We start from the raw sequence: 16,569 nt of genomic DNA, 5'->3' as shown, positions 1-16,569 counted from the left end.
ACATCATGAAATATATTGAGACAGATTACAGACAGTAGCAGAATAGAACTCAATTGATTGAACATGAAGCGTATTTCAATATGATTGAAATAGGACTATAGCCTACTGTTTATATTTTAATGCGGTTATCTCGGTTTTCATTTGAAGCATCATTTTATACGTCGCTTGTTTGAATCAGTTGCAAAGACATTGGCAACTTTGTATTTGTAGTCAACTTTTTTTCTGAATTAATCGGCTCCTACGAAGGTTCTAACGATGAACTTAAGATCAATTTAGCCTTTAGATGCTTTTGAGAAACCGGGCCCTGGATAAGAACATCTGCTAAATGACTAAAATGTCAAATGTAAATGTTTTCTTTGACAGGTTCTGTATATGTATTACAAATGTAGTTATTTGTTACATTTGACTGTGCATCCCATATTTTTATTTCTATGAGAGTGAGGCAATCTCTGACATTAAACCATCAAGTGTGTCATTTTACAACCAACCCCATGCCATGATTAGTGAAAAAACACACCAATCTCTTTCATAATTTCTTCAAACAATAAAATCTAATTTACCAACATTTCTGAAAATGGATATATAGCGTTTTTGAATGAAACTCTTCTTATGTTTCCCCATCTGAGCTCAGAGTAGATGAGAGACGTAATGTTTGTCTCTGTTGTGTTGAAGTCCAATCAAGCAGGAAAGACCAGCCTCCCCTGTACCCAGCTGTGTGTCCATGAAGAGTGACCGGTCTATGGAACAACCTATAACGTTTAGAGAGGGAGACTTTTCTACTGAACAAAGGTAAGAAGAACTCATGGGTCATGGTCAGTGAGTTAAACAACACTGTCTCTAGTCATTTCTCCTCTCCCATTTTACCATTATTTTTGTTGTTTTCATCATCCATAGGCTAATCCTTTTTTCCATTTTCATAGTCCTGAAACAATATTAAATAAACATTCCTTGTGTGTGTGTGTGTGTGTGTGTGTGTGTGTGTGTGTGTGTGTGTGTGTGTGTGTGTGTGTGTGTGTGTGCACTCCCTGGATGAGGAAATGTAATCTCATGTTTTGTCCACAGAAACGAACAGGAGAGATCAGAGTCAGAGATTCTCAGTGGTCAGTCTTCCCAGAGTCATCAAACAGACCTGGCCTCCATATTCAGTGTATGTGGTCCTGTTATGTACATTTGTTTTTGTTTACCTCAAGTAAAGTTGATCTGTCAATCATTCATTAATGTGTTAATGAGAAAGCATTTCTTCTCTTGCTTAACTTATTTACTTGATTTATTTCAGTTGCTTGAAGAGAATATTATGACATTTGTGAAGAACGAGCTGAAGATGTTCAAGAGGATTCTTAGTCCAGAACTCCCAGAAGGCTTTGAGAGTCAGAAGCAGGATAAGGAAGTGGTGGATGCTGAAGATGAGAAGCAGGAGAGCAGTGCCAGAGAGGGGGCTCTGAAGATCACACTGCACGTCCTGAGGAAAATGAACCAGAAGGAGCTTGCTGACACACTGGAGAAAAGTAAGAGCTGTCTGCCTCATATTGAATGCTGTTTTAGAACATTTAAAAGCTGTAGCTAAAGTACAGCTAAGGTAGCTGTGTAACTCAATGATATTGTAGCAGCCTTAACGCAACACCTGGTGACCTCATCAAGTAGCAGCAGGGATGTGTTGTGGTGGTTAAATTAGAGAGAGAGAGAGAGAGAGAGAGAGAGAGAGAGAGAGAGAGAGAGAGAGAGAGAGAGAGAGAGAGAGAGAGAGAGAGAGAGAGAGAGAGAGAGAGAGAGCTAATACCGATAATATAATCAACCAATAATATAATCAGTCACACCAGTCTGTAATGCATTATGAAAACATTTACACATTAATACAGTCAGTTAAGCAGAGAAATTATCATAATTTAACATTTTATAACAGTTCCACAATACTGTAGGCATTAAAACAGACGTAATATTAATATCCTCTGTGTTATTTCTTCATTCAGATGAGCTTGCTGTGATTTGCCAACGTGAACTCAAATCTAATCTAAAGAAGAAGTTTCAATGTGTATTTGAGGGGATCGCTAAACAAGGAAACCCAACACTTCTCAATAAGATCTACACAGAGCTCTACATCACAGAGGGTGGAACAGGAGAGGTCAATAATGAACATGAGCTGAGACAGATTGAGACAACAACCAGGAAACAAGCAAGACCAGAGACTGCAGTCAAATGTAACGACATCTTCAAACCCTTAACTGGACAAGACAAACTTATCAGAACTGTGCTGACAAAGGGAGTCGCTGGCATTGGAAAAACAGTCTCTGTGCAGAAGTTCATTCTGGACTGGGCTGAAGGAAAAGCAAATCAGGATGTCCAATTTGTATTTTCATTCCCCTTTCGGGAGCTGAATTTGATGAAAAAGGAAAAACACACTTTGATTGAACTTCTCAATCACTTCTCAATGGAAACCAAAGAATCAAGAATCTCCAACTACGACAAGTACAAAGTTCTGTTCATCTTTGATGGTCTGGATGAGTGCCGACTGCCACTAGACTTCCAGAAGAACAAGATCTGTTGTGACGTCACAAAGTCAACCCCAGTGGATGTTCTGCTGACAAATCTCATCAAGGGAAATCTGCTTCCCTCTGCTCTCCTCTGGGTAACTACCCGACCTGCAGCAGCCAATAAGATCCCTTCAGGGTGTTGACCAGGTGACAGAGGTACGAGGGTTCAATGACCCACAGAAGGAGGAGTACTTCAGGAAGAGATTCAGTGATGAGGACCTGGCCAGCAGAATCATCTCACACATAAAGACATCAAGGAGCCTCCACATCATGTGCCACATTCCAGTCTTCTGTTGGATTTCTGCAATCGTCCTTGAACACATGCTGAAACATAAGAGAGAAGAGATGCCCAAGACTCTGACTGAGATGTTCATACACCTTGTGGTGTTTCATACCAAACAGAAGAATGAAAAGTATCTTGGGAAAGAAGAGACAGCTCCACACTGGAATAAAGAGAGCATTCTGTCACTGGGAAAACTGGCTTTTCAACAGCTTGTGAATGGCAATCTGATTTTCTATGAAGAAGACCTGAAAGAGGCTGGCATTGATGTCAATGAAGCCTCTGTGTACTCAGGATTGTGCACACAGCTCTTTAAAGAGGAATGTGTGCTGCACCAGGACAAGGTGTACTGCTTCGTGCATCTGAGCATTCAGGAGTTTCTGGCTGCTGTATATGTGTTCCTCTCATTCATCAACAACAATGATAATCTAATGGCCGAACCGCAGGTTACTGAAGTTACTGTCTACAAGAGTGCTGTGGATAAAGCCTTACAAAGTGAGACAGGAAACCTGGACCTTTTCCTCCGCTTCCTTCTGGGCCTCTCACTGGAGTCCAATCAGAAGTACTTACGAGGTCTACTGACAAAGACAAGAAGCAGCTCACAGAGCCATGAAGAAACAGTCAAGTACATCAAGGAGAAGATCAGGGAGAATCCCTCTCCAGAGAAGTGCATCAATCTGTTCCACTGTCTGAATGAACTGAATGACCATTCTCTAGTGAAGGAGATCCAAAGCTACCTGAGCTCAGGAAGTCTCTCAGAAGAAGAACTGTCACCTGCACAGTGGTCAGCTCTGGTCTTTGTATTGCTGACTTCAGAAAAGGAGCTGGATGTGTTTGACCTGAATAAATACTCCAGATCAGAGGAAGGTCTTCTGAGGCTGCTGCCAGTGGTCAAAGCCTCCAGAGCTGCTCTGTGAGTACATAAAATGACATTTAAGTACTAATCATCAGGAAGCAATATTCAGTTTATAGAAATATATGTATTATTGAAAAACATATTGAATCAATGCATTGATGTTCACATTAGTATAACAATATGACCATACAATTCTAGGAGATGGAAGATAAATCTATATGTTGTTTAAGAGAATAAACCAAATGCATCTGCCATTGTCCTTCTACACTACTGGTGTTAAATTAACAGTGTGTTTGTGAAATCATGATGATCTCTCTGTCAGGCTGTCAGGCTGTGGAGTCACAGAGGAAGGCTGTGCTTCTCTGGTCTCAGCTCTGAAGTCAAACCCCTCACACCTCAGAGAGCTGGACCTGAGCTACAATCACCCAGGAGACTCAGGAGTCAGACTGCTCTCTGCTGGACTGGAGGATCCACACTGCAGACTTGAGACTCTGAGGTCAGTATTCCTGTATCACTCAATGACCACACACACACTGGACACACTCTGGACACACACGCACACACACACACACACACACACACACACTGGACACACACACACACATAGACACACTGGACACACACACACACACACACACACACACACACACTGGACACCCCCCCACTGGACACACACACTGGACACACACACACACATAATGGGCACACACACACAAAAACATAATGGACACACACACACTGGACACACACACACACACACATATACACACACACACACACACACATACTGGACACACACACACACACTGGACACCCCCCCACTGGACACACACACTGGACACACGCACACACAATTATTAATTTAGAAACATTTTACATTTACATTTACGTCATTTAGCAGACGCTCTTATCCAGAGCGACTTACAAATTGGTGCATTCACCCTATAGCCAGTGGGTTAACCACTTTACAATATTTTTTTTTTTTTTTGGGGGGGGGGGGGTAGAAGGATTACTTATCCTATCCCAGGTATTCCTTAAAGAGGTGGGGTTTCAAATGTCTCCGGAAGGTGGTGAGTGACTCCGCTGTCCTGGCGTCGTGAGGGAGCTTGTTCCACCATTGGGGTGCCAGAGCAGCGAACAGTTTTGACTGGGCGGAGCGGGAACTATGCTTCCGCAGAGGAAGGGGAGCCAGCAGGGAGCCAGCATCTATTGTTAATAATGATACATTCATTCATTTATGTACAGTACCAGTCAAAAGTTTGGACACACCTACTCATTCAAGGGCTTTTCTTTATTTTTACTATTTTCTACATTGTAAAATAATAGTGAAGACATTAAAACTATGAAATAACACATATTGAATCATGTAGTAACCAAAAAAGTGTTAAACAAATAAAATATATTTGTTATTTGAAATTCTTCAAATAGCCACCCTGTGCCTTGATGACAGCTTTGCACACTCTTGGCATTCTCTCAACCAGCTTCACCTGGAATGCTTTTCCAACAGTCTTGAAGGAGTTCCCACATATGCTGAGCACTTGTTGGCTGCTTTTCCTTCCCTCTGCCATCTGACTCATCCCAAACCATCTCAATTGGGTTGGGGTCGGGTGATTGTGGATGCCAGGTAATCTGATGCAGTAATCAATCACTCTCCTTCTTGGTCAAATAGCCCTTACACAGCCTGGAAGTGTGTTGGCCTGGAAGTGTGTTGTCCTGTTGAAAAACAAATGATAGTCCCACTAAGCCCAAACCAGATGGGATGGCGTATCACTGCAGAATGCTGTGGTAGCCATGCTGGATAAGTGTGCCTTGAATTCTAAATAAATCACAAACAGTGTCACCAGCAAAGCACCCCCACACCATAACACCCCCTCCTCCATGCTTTACGGTGGGAACTACACATGCCGAGATCATCCGTTCACCCACACCGCTTCTCACAAAGACACGGTGGTTGGAACCAAAAATCGCCCATTTGGACTCCAGACCAAAGGACAAATGTCCACCTGTGTAATGTCCATTGCTCGTGTTTCTTGGCCCAAACAAGTCTCTTCTTCTTATTGGTGTCCTTTAGTAATGGTTTATTTGCAGCAATTCGACCATGAAGGCCTGATTCACACAGTCTCCTCTGAACAGTTGATGTTGAGATGTGTCTGTGACTTGAACTCTGTGATGCATTTATTTGGGCTGCAATTTCTGAGGCTGGTAACTCTAATGAAATAATCCTCTGCAGCAGAGGTAACTCTGGGTCTTCCATTCCTGTGGCGGTCCTCATGAGAGCCAGTTTCATCATAGCGCTTGATGTTCTTTGCGACTGCACTTGAAGAAATGTTCGAAGTTCTTGAAATGTTCCGTATTGACTGACCGTCATGTCTTAAAGTTATGATGGACTGTCGTTTCTCTTTGCCTATTTGAGCTGTTCTTGCCATAATATGGACTTGGTCTTTTACCAAATAGGGCCATCTTCTGTATACCCCCCTACCTTGTCACAACACAACTGATTGGCTCAAACACATTAAGAAGGAAAGAAATTCCACAAATTAACTTTTAAGAAGGCACACCTGTTAATTGAAATGCATTCCAGGTGACTACCTCATGAAGCTGGTTGAGAGAATGCCAAGAGTGTGCAAAGCTGTCATCAAGGCAAAGGGTGGCTATTTGAAAAATCTCAAATATAAAATATATTTTGATTAATTTAACACTTTTTTGGTTACTACATGATTCAATATGTGTTATTTCATAGTTTTGATGTCTTCACTATTATTATACACTGTAGAAAATAGTAAAAATAAAGAAAAACCCTGGAATGTGTAGGTGTGTCCAAGCTTTTGACTGGTACTGTATATATACATATGTATATATGAATAGATATGGCAGGTTTCAGGACACTGATGTATCTGAAATTGTTGAAAGAATATATTTTCACACCAAAGAATAGCAGTGTGATTTTAATATGATTTTACTTTTGCAGGCTGTCAGGCTGTCTAGTTACAGAGGAAGGCTGTGCTTCTCTGGTCTCAGCTCTGAAGTCAAACCCCTCACACCTGAGAGAGCTGGATCTGACTAACAATGACCTGAAGGATTCAGGAGTGAAGCTGCTCTCTGCTGGACTGGGGAATCCCCACTGTAAACTGGAGACTCTGAGGTCAGTATTCCTGTAGTTGGTCAACAAGTGATAACTGTTCACCAGATCCACATGTGTTTACCAGGCACACATAGTCCACACCATATGTGTTTGGACAGTGAAGCTTACAGTTTTACATTTGGTGCTATGCTCCATCATTTTGGACTTGAGATATAATGTTTCATATTAGGCAACAGAACAGAATGTCACCTTTTATTTGAGGGTATTTTCATACATATCTGTGTTACTGTTTAGAAATGAAATCACTTTATGTATCTAGTTCTTCCATTTGAAAAAGTCTTAATAATTTGGACATATTCACTTATATTGTATTAAAGTAGTCATAAGTTTAGTATTTGGTCCCATATTCCTTACCTGCAGTGATTACATCAAGCTTGTGATTTTACAAACTTGTTGAATACATTTGCAGTTTGTCTTGGTTGTGTTTTGGATGATGTTTTTCCCAATAGAAACTGAATGGTGAATAATGTCCTGTCATTTTGGAGTCACTTCACTTGTATTGTCAGTAAGAATAGAAGATGTTTCTGAACACTTCTACATTCATGTGGATGCTACCATGATTATGAATAATCATGAATGAATCGTGAATGATGATGAATGAGAAAGTTACAGAGGAACAAGGATCATTCCCCCTCTGTTATTGGTAATGGTGAGAGGTTAGCATGTTTTGTTGTAGCCTCTGTAACTCTCTCACTCATTATTATTCATGATTCATTCATACTTGTTCTTAATCATGGCATCATTAGGATTAATTTAGTAGTGTTTAGAAACATGTTATCTACTCACTTAGACAGAAAATTATTCCAGTCATCATCCACCATTCAGTTACTATTGGGAAAAGCATAACCCAAAACACAACCAAAACAAACTGCAAATGCAACCAATGAGTTTACAACCAAATACTCAACTTTTGACTACGTTAATGCATTATAAGTGAATTTGTCAGAATACTTATGACTTCTTCAAATAGGGGGACTAGATACATAAAGTGCTTTTATTTCTAAACGGTGAAACTGTCACGATCGTTCATGAACGAGAAGGACCAAGGCACAGCGTGATATGCATTCATATTTATTTCACGACTAAACACACGACAAAACAACAAACGAAACGTGAAGTCCAAGGTAGACAAATAACATACCTCACACGGAACAAGATCCCACACCCCACTAGTGCCAAAAGGCTACCTAAGTATGGTCCCCAACCAGAGACAACGAGCTACAGCTGCCTCTGATTGGGAACCACCCTGGCCAACATAGATCTAAACGATCTAGAAACTAACATAGACAAACCCAACACAGAAAACACACACCCTGACTCAACCAATACATGTCCCTAGAGTCAGGGCGTGACAGAAACAGATATGTATTAAAATACCCTCAAATAAAAGGTGACATTATATACTGTCACCTCATATGAAACATTTAATCTGAAATCCAAAATGCTGGAGTATAGAGCCACATTTAAAATGTTAGCTTTACTGTGAAAATAGATATATTGTGGACTGTATACTCAATACAATCTAAATCTGATACCTCACTGTCTGTCTTTTGACTGATACTGCTTTTTAAACTGCTCTGGTCAGTCTACTCAAATATTTGTACTATACATGTTTCTCTCTACAAGCAATATTATGATCATTTCTAATAATGATACATTAATTTATGAATAGATATGGCAGGTTTCAGGACACTGATATATCTGAATATGTTGAAAAAATATACTGCCACTATTTTCACCACCAAAGAATAGCAGTGTGGTTTTAATATGATTTGACTCTATGCAGGCTGTCAGGCTGTCTAGTCACAGAGGAAGGCTGTGCTTCTCTGGTCTCAGCTTTGAAGTCAAACCCCTCACACCTGAGAGAGCTGGACCTGAGTAACAATGACCTGAAGGATTCAGGAGTGAAGCTGCTCTCTGCTGGACTGGGGAATCCCCACTGTAAACTGGAGACTCTGAGGTCAGTATTCCTGTAGTTGGTCAACAAGTGATAACTGTTCACCAGATCCACATGTGTTTACCAGGCACACATAGTCCACACCATATGTGATTGGACAGTGAAGCTTACAGTTTTAAATTTGGTGCTATGCTCCAGCATTTTGGATTTAAGGTAGAATGTTTCATATTAGGCGACAGTACAGAATGTCACCTTTTATTTGAGGGTATTTTCATACATATCTGTGTTACTGTTTAGAAATGAAAGCACTTTATGTATCTTGTTCTCCCATTTGAAAAAGTCTTAATAATTTGGACATATTCACTTATATTGTATTAAAGTAGTCATAAGTTTAGTATTTGGTCCCATATTCCTTACCTGCAGTGATTACATCAAGCTTGTGATTCTACAAACTTGTTGAATACATTTGCAGTTTGTTTTAGTTGTGTTTTGGATTATGTTTTTCCCAATAGAAACTGAATGGTGAATAATGTCCTGTCATTTTGGAGTCACTTCACTTGTATTGTCAGTAAGAATAGAAGATGTTTCTGAACACTTCTACATTCATGTGGATGCTACCATGATTATGAATAATCATGAATGAATCGTGAATGATGATGAATGAGAAAGTTACAGAGGAACAAGGATCATACCCCCTCTGTTATTGGTAATGGTGAGAGGTTAGCATGTTTTGTTGTAGCTTCTGTAACTTTCTCATTCATGATTTTTCTTAATCATGTCATCATCAGGATTAATTTAGTAGTGTTTAGAAACATGTTATCTACTCACTTAGACAGAAAATTACTCCAGTCATCATCCACCATTCAGTTACTATCGGGCAAAACATAACCCAAAACACAACCAAAACAAACTGCAAATGCAAACAACGAGTTTGGGACCAAATACCCAACTTTTGACTACTTTAATACACTATAAGTGAATTGGTCAGAATACTTATGACTTCTTGAAATAGGGGGACTAGATACATAAAGTGCTTTAATTTCTAAACTGTGAAACAGATATGTATAAAAGTACCTTCAAATAAAAGGTGACATTATATACTGTCACCTCATATGAAACATTTTATCTCAAATCCAAAATGCTGGAGTATAGAGCCAAATTTAAAATGTTATCTTCACTGTCAAAATAGATATGGTGTGGACTGTATACTCAATACAATCTAAATCTGATACCTCACTGTCTGTCTTTTGACTGATACTGCTTTTTAAACTGCTCTGGTCAGTCAACTCAAATTTTTGTAATATGCATTTTTCTATCTACAAGCAATACTTTGATAATTTCTAATAATAATACAATCATTTATGAATAGATATGTCAGGTTTCAGGACACTGATATATCTGAAATTGTTGAAAAAATATACTGCCACTATTTTCACCACCAAAGAATAGCAGTGTGGTTTCAATATGATTTGACTCTTTGCAGGCTGTCAGGCTGTCTAGTCACAGAGGAAGGCTGTGCTTCACTGGTCTCAGCTCTGAACTCAAACCCCTCACACCTGAGAGAGCTGGACCTGAGCTACAATCACCCAGGAGACTCAGGTGTCAGACTGCTCTCTGCTGGACTGGAGGATCCACACTGCAGACTGGAGAAACTCAAGTATGTAGAGGGTTTATGTCAATGTTCATATCAGACATGTTGGAGTTATCAGGCTAGTTAAGACAAACATTCTGACCACAACTTGGACTAAGTTGTGTGTATGTGTGTGTGTGTGTCCAGTGTGTGTGTGTGTGTGTGTCTGTGCGGGTCCAGTGTGTGTGTCGTGTGTGTGTGTGTGTGTGTTTGTGTGTCCGGTGTGTGTGTGTGTGTGTCCTGTGTGTGTGTGTGTGTGTCTGTGTGTGTCCAGTGTGTGTGTCGTGTGTGTGTGTGTGTGTTTGTGTGTGTGTGTGTGTGTGTGTGTCCAGTGTGTGTGTGTGTATCAGTACACACACTGGACACACACACACTGGACACACATGCACACTGGACACACACACACACTGGACACATACACACAAAGGACACACACACACACTGGACAAACACACACACACACACACACTGGACAAACACATACACACACACTAGACAAACACACACACACTGGACACACACACACACACTAGACACACACACACAAACACACACAAACACAAACACACACTAGACATACACACACACAGGACACACACACACACTGGACAAACACACACACACACACACACACACACACACACACACACACACACACACACACATACACACTGGACACACACACTCACACACACACTGGACACACACACACACACTGGACACACACCAGACATAAACACACACTGGACACACACTGGACACACACAGACTTACTCACACTGGACACACACACACACACTAGACACACACACATACACTAGACACACACACACACACACACTAGACGCACACACACACACACACACACACACACACACACTAGACATACACACACACTGGACAAACAAACACACACACACACACTGGACACACCCACACATACTGGACACACAAACACACACTTGACATACACACACACACACACACTGGACACACACCGGACACACACACACTCACTGACACACACACACACACAAACACTGGACACACACACACACACACACACACACACACACTGGACACACACACACACACACACTGGACAAACACACACACTTGGACAAATGTATATACTGACTGTTTGTGTGTGTGTGTGTGTGTGTGTGTGAGTTCAAGTGTATCCCTCAATGTCTGTTCTTCTGCTTACCGCTACAGTGTGGAACATGGTGGAGAGAACACAATGAAACCTGGACTTAGAAAATGTGAGTGTTGACTGCTGTGAAGAATATGACTAAGAATAAGTCTTAATTCAAGTGAAGTCAAAGTCAAAGACCACCATCATTACTTACTTGGTCATATTAAATATCAGCTGTAGTTCTACAGAAGCACAAATCAGGGACACCAAAGTTTACAAAGAGTTGCTTTGACAATGTGTGTGTCTGTGTGTGTGTGTGGCGTGTTCCTGTTACATTAGAAATGTGTGTGTGTTCAGTGTGTGTGTGTGTGTTCAGTGTGTGTGTGTGTGTGTTCAGTGTGTGTGTGTGTGTTCAGTGTGTGTGTGTGTGTGTTCAGGATGTGTGTGTATGTGTGTAATTAATGGAAATAAGTGTGTTTTATATTACCATACAGTATAACATATGATCATTCAACAAGTCTCAAGTTACCTTAACTTCTCCTTTTGATACCTAGAAACATCTACATTAAATGAATTAGTGAAAAGTGAGTTAACATTCTAATGTGAATGATGATGATTTCTAATATTGTGTCTGGTTTCATCCATCAGATGTCTGTGATCTCACACTGGACCTAAACACAGCAAACAGACTCCTCTCTCTGTCTGAGGAGAACAGAAAGGTGACATGTAGGAGAGAGGAGCAGCCGTATCCTGATCACCCAGAGAGATTTGAGGATTATAGCCAGGTGCTGTGTAGAGAGGGTCTGACTGGGCGCTGTTACTGGGAGGTAGAGTGGAGTGGGAGAAGGGTTTATATAGGAGTGACATATAAAGGAATCAGCAGGATAGGAAGGGGTGATGACTATGGGATTGGATGTAATGACAATTCCTGGAGTCTGGAATGCTATGACAACAGTTACTCTGCCTGGCACAATAATAAGTCCACTACCATAGACGTCCCCTCCTCCAGCTCCCACAGAGTAGGAGTGTATCTGGACTGGCCAGCCGGCACTCTGTCCTTCTACAGAGTCTCCTCTGACACACTGACCCACCTGAACACATTCCACGCCACATTCACTGAGCCCCTCTATCCAGGGTTTGGGGTTGGTGTTGACTCCTCAGTGTCCCTGTAAATAATAACCATGGTAACACTGACACACAAACACACACACACACTGGACACAAACACACACACTGGACACACACATACACTGGACACACTGGACACACACACACACACACACACACACTAGACACACACACACACACACACTAGATTCACACACACACACACACTGACACTCTGGACACACACACTGGACACACACACTGGACACACACACACTGGACACACACACACATTGGACACACACACACACACACACTAGACACACACACACACACACACACACACACTAGACACACACACACACACACACACTGGACACACACACACACATTGACACACTGGACACACACACACACTGGACACACACACACACTGGACACACACACACACACACACACACTGGACACACACACACACATACTGAACACACATACACACTGGACGCACACACTGACACACACTGGACACACAAACACACTTGATACACACACACTGTACACACACACACACACTGCACAAACACACTGAACACACACACCGGACAAACACACACTGGACACACACACAAACACACAGGACACACATACATTGATCACACACACTGGACAAACACACCCACACACTGGACACTGTACACACACACACACACTAGACACACACACACACACACACACACACACACACACTGGACACACACACACACACACACTGACACACACACACACTGGACACACACACACACTGGACACACACACACACTGAACAAACACACTGAACACACACACACCTGACAAACACACACTGGACACACACACACTGGACACACACACACTGGATACACACACACTGGACACACACACACTGGACACACAAACACTGGACACACACACACAGGACACACACACACACACTGGACACACACAATCACACACACTGGACACACACACACACACAGGAAACACACACAGGACACACACACACACTGGACACACACACACACACAGGACACACACACTCACACACACTGGACACACACACACACAGGACACACACACACACACACACACACGCACACACACACTGGACACACACACACATACGCTGGACACACACACACACACTCACACTGGACCCACACACATACACACTGGACACACACACACAAACACACACACACACTGGACACACACACTGGACACACACACATACGCTGGACACACACACACACACACTGGACACACACACAGGTCACAAACATACACACACACACACACACACACACACACTGGACACACACTGGACACACACACACACACACACACACTGGACACACACACTCACACACACTGGACACACACACAGACACTGGACACACACACACACACACACACACTCACACTGGACAAACACACACATACACAGAGGACACACACACACACTGGACACACACACACTGGACACACACACACTGGACACACACACACACACACTGCACACTGAACACACACACACACTGGACACACACACTGGATACACAAACACAATGGACACTCACATACTAATCACACACACACACACACACACACACTGGATACTGGACACACACACACTGAACACACACACGCTGAACACACACACACACACACACACACTGGACACACACACACTAAACATACATGCTGGATACACACACACTGAACACACACACGCTGAACACACACACATACACACACTGGATTCACACACACACACACACACACTGGACACACACATACAAACACACTGAACACACACACACATTGGACAAACACACAGGACTCTCACACACACACACACACACACACACACAAACACACACACACACTGGACAGACACACACTGGACACACACACAAACACACACACACACACACACACTGGAAACACACACACTGAACACACACACATACTGGACACACACACAGGACACACACACACACACACTGGACAAACACACACTGGACACACACACACACACACTGGACACACATACATACACTGGACACACACACACACACACACACTGGACACACACACTGAACACAACCAGCCAGGTTTGAGCCATGATCAGAATGTCTCTCTGTGTCTATTTCCAGCCCTGCCATTTCTACCTGTCCTGATCTAGTGTTTCACCCCTGACCTCCTCACACCGTCTCACTGTCCATGTCTGCTTTTAGCTCCCACCTCTACTTCACTGTGTTATAATGGACCTTATGCTTGTTATGTCACCTCTGGAACCAGTTATCAAACATACTGACCTTTCTGACCCTATCCCATGGCCCTACTTTCTACAGCTGAACATTTAAATTCCTCTATGAGTTTTGTTTAGTGTCCATTTACTTATCTATGTATTTGTTGTATATTGGGGTTGTGCTGCAGAGCATCATGGGGGTTTGTATGTGTTGAGATGATCACGTTCAAGATAAATGGTTGAACTGATTCCTGTCTCCCGTCTCATCATTATTGAATTGTTATACAGACGTGGTTATGAAACCCACTAGACATAACAAAATATTGGCTTTGAGTAATTCTGAACCTATAGGAACTATTCTGTCTGGAAGAAGTGGGTTTTTACAACTGTTTAAAACTGGTATTTTCTGTGGTCCAGTCTAGGCTAATGTTAGCACAGTGTATTGCTAGCAGAGGCAAGTGCATAGTCCAGCTAGCTAAGAAAGAGAGTTAACATTGTCATGGACGGCAGAAAAGGACTGGAGACGGACGTCGGAGCGGGAAAACAAAATGATTAAAAGGGAGGAATATACAGTGATTAATGGAAAGGACATTTATTCAACTGTGACAAAACCTTTTAATTAAAACGGCTAAATGAGCGAACTTAGGAGGATACGTCAGTGAGTGAAGTGAATGAAGATCACGTGACTGAGGAAAATATTGCTGTGGTTGAGGACAATATTGAAGTGAGAGACAATCAGGAGCCTATTGAGAAATGAAAAATGACTGCAATTGTTGGACAGTTTGATAAAAGTATTGAGTAGTGGAGCTCATATACAGAACGGTTTGAATATTTTGTTCTTGCAAATTACATTGATGAGGACAACTGTCATGACTTCCGCCGAAGTTGGTGCCTCTCCTTGCTCGGCGTCCACCCAAAAAACGTTTATTTTTCTATTTGTTTTGTCTTGATGGTTCGTTATGATTATTACCCTATTGCTTCCCTCATGGTTTTGTGCGTGTTTGTTCTTTGTTTTGTGAGCTGGAGATTAGTATTGTTTATTTTTCGAGTAAAGTCATTTACTCAGTTCTGTGTCCTGCGCCTGACTCCGCTGTATATTTGACAACAACATAGTGCCAACATGTTTAAGTGTATTGGGGCAAAATACATTTAATTTACTAGGCAGCCAAGAAACACGAGTAGCGTACAGACATGAAACACTGAAACAGAATCAATAACTCCTGGGGAAGGAACCAAAGGGAGTGACTGATATAGGGGAGGTAATCAGGAAGGTGATGGAGTCCAGGTGAGTCTGATTGGTCGCAGGGGGCGTAACGATGGTGACAGGTGTGCATAATAATGAGCTGGTGACCTGGAACGCCGGAGAGGGAGTATACGGGACACAGACAGAACAGGTAATAAGACGTGTGGGGATATTGGGGAGATACTTCAGTAGAATTTACCTGGTCCTGACTTCAATTAAACTCTGTCTGGGAAACCGCCCCTCAGTCTCTCATCTACTCTGAGCTCAGATGGGGAAACATGAGAAGAGTTTCATTCCAAAACTATATATATCAATTTTCAGAAATTTTGTTAAATTAGCCTTTATTATTTAAAGAAATTATGAAAGAGATTGGTGTTTTTTCACTATCTAATTATGGTGTGGGGTTGTTCAATGACAGACATGTATTTGTTTAAAATCTATCACTTGATGCTTTCATTTCA

General features: G+C 41.9%; 1 pseudogene across 1 annotated transcript in view; it reads left to right on the top strand.

Moving 5' to 3' along the window:
• The window catches only part of LOC311114825 (NACHT, LRR and PYD domains-containing protein 3-like), a 47,445-nt pseudogene extending 32,332 nt beyond the window's left edge, over positions 1-15,113 (top strand). Inside the window, exons 4-13 of the transcript in view lie at positions 673-789; positions 1,063-1,147; positions 1,277-1,505; positions 1,968-3,721; positions 3,987-4,131; positions 6,664-6,806; positions 8,593-8,766; positions 10,187-10,360; positions 11,549-11,595; positions 12,117-15,113. The product of the transcript in view is annotated as an NACHT, LRR and PYD domains-containing protein 3-like (transcript). The remainder of the gene's footprint in view (positions 1-672; positions 790-1,062; positions 1,148-1,276; positions 1,506-1,967; positions 3,722-3,986; positions 4,132-6,663; positions 6,807-8,592; positions 8,767-10,186; positions 10,361-11,548; positions 11,596-12,116) is intronic.
• The last annotated feature ends 1,456 nt before the right edge of the window (positions 15,114-16,569 follow it).

The sequence above is a fragment of the Coregonus lavaretus genome (genome assembly GCF_964263955.1).
Source record: "Coregonus lavaretus genome assembly, contig: HAP1_SCAFFOLD_233, whole genome shotgun sequence".
In the NCBI taxonomy this organism is placed as follows: Eukaryota; Metazoa; Chordata; class Actinopteri; order Salmoniformes; family Salmonidae; genus Coregonus; species Coregonus lavaretus.
The sequence above is the reverse complement of the archived record's forward strand: the minus strand, read 5'-3'. Positions and strand labels throughout refer to the sequence as shown.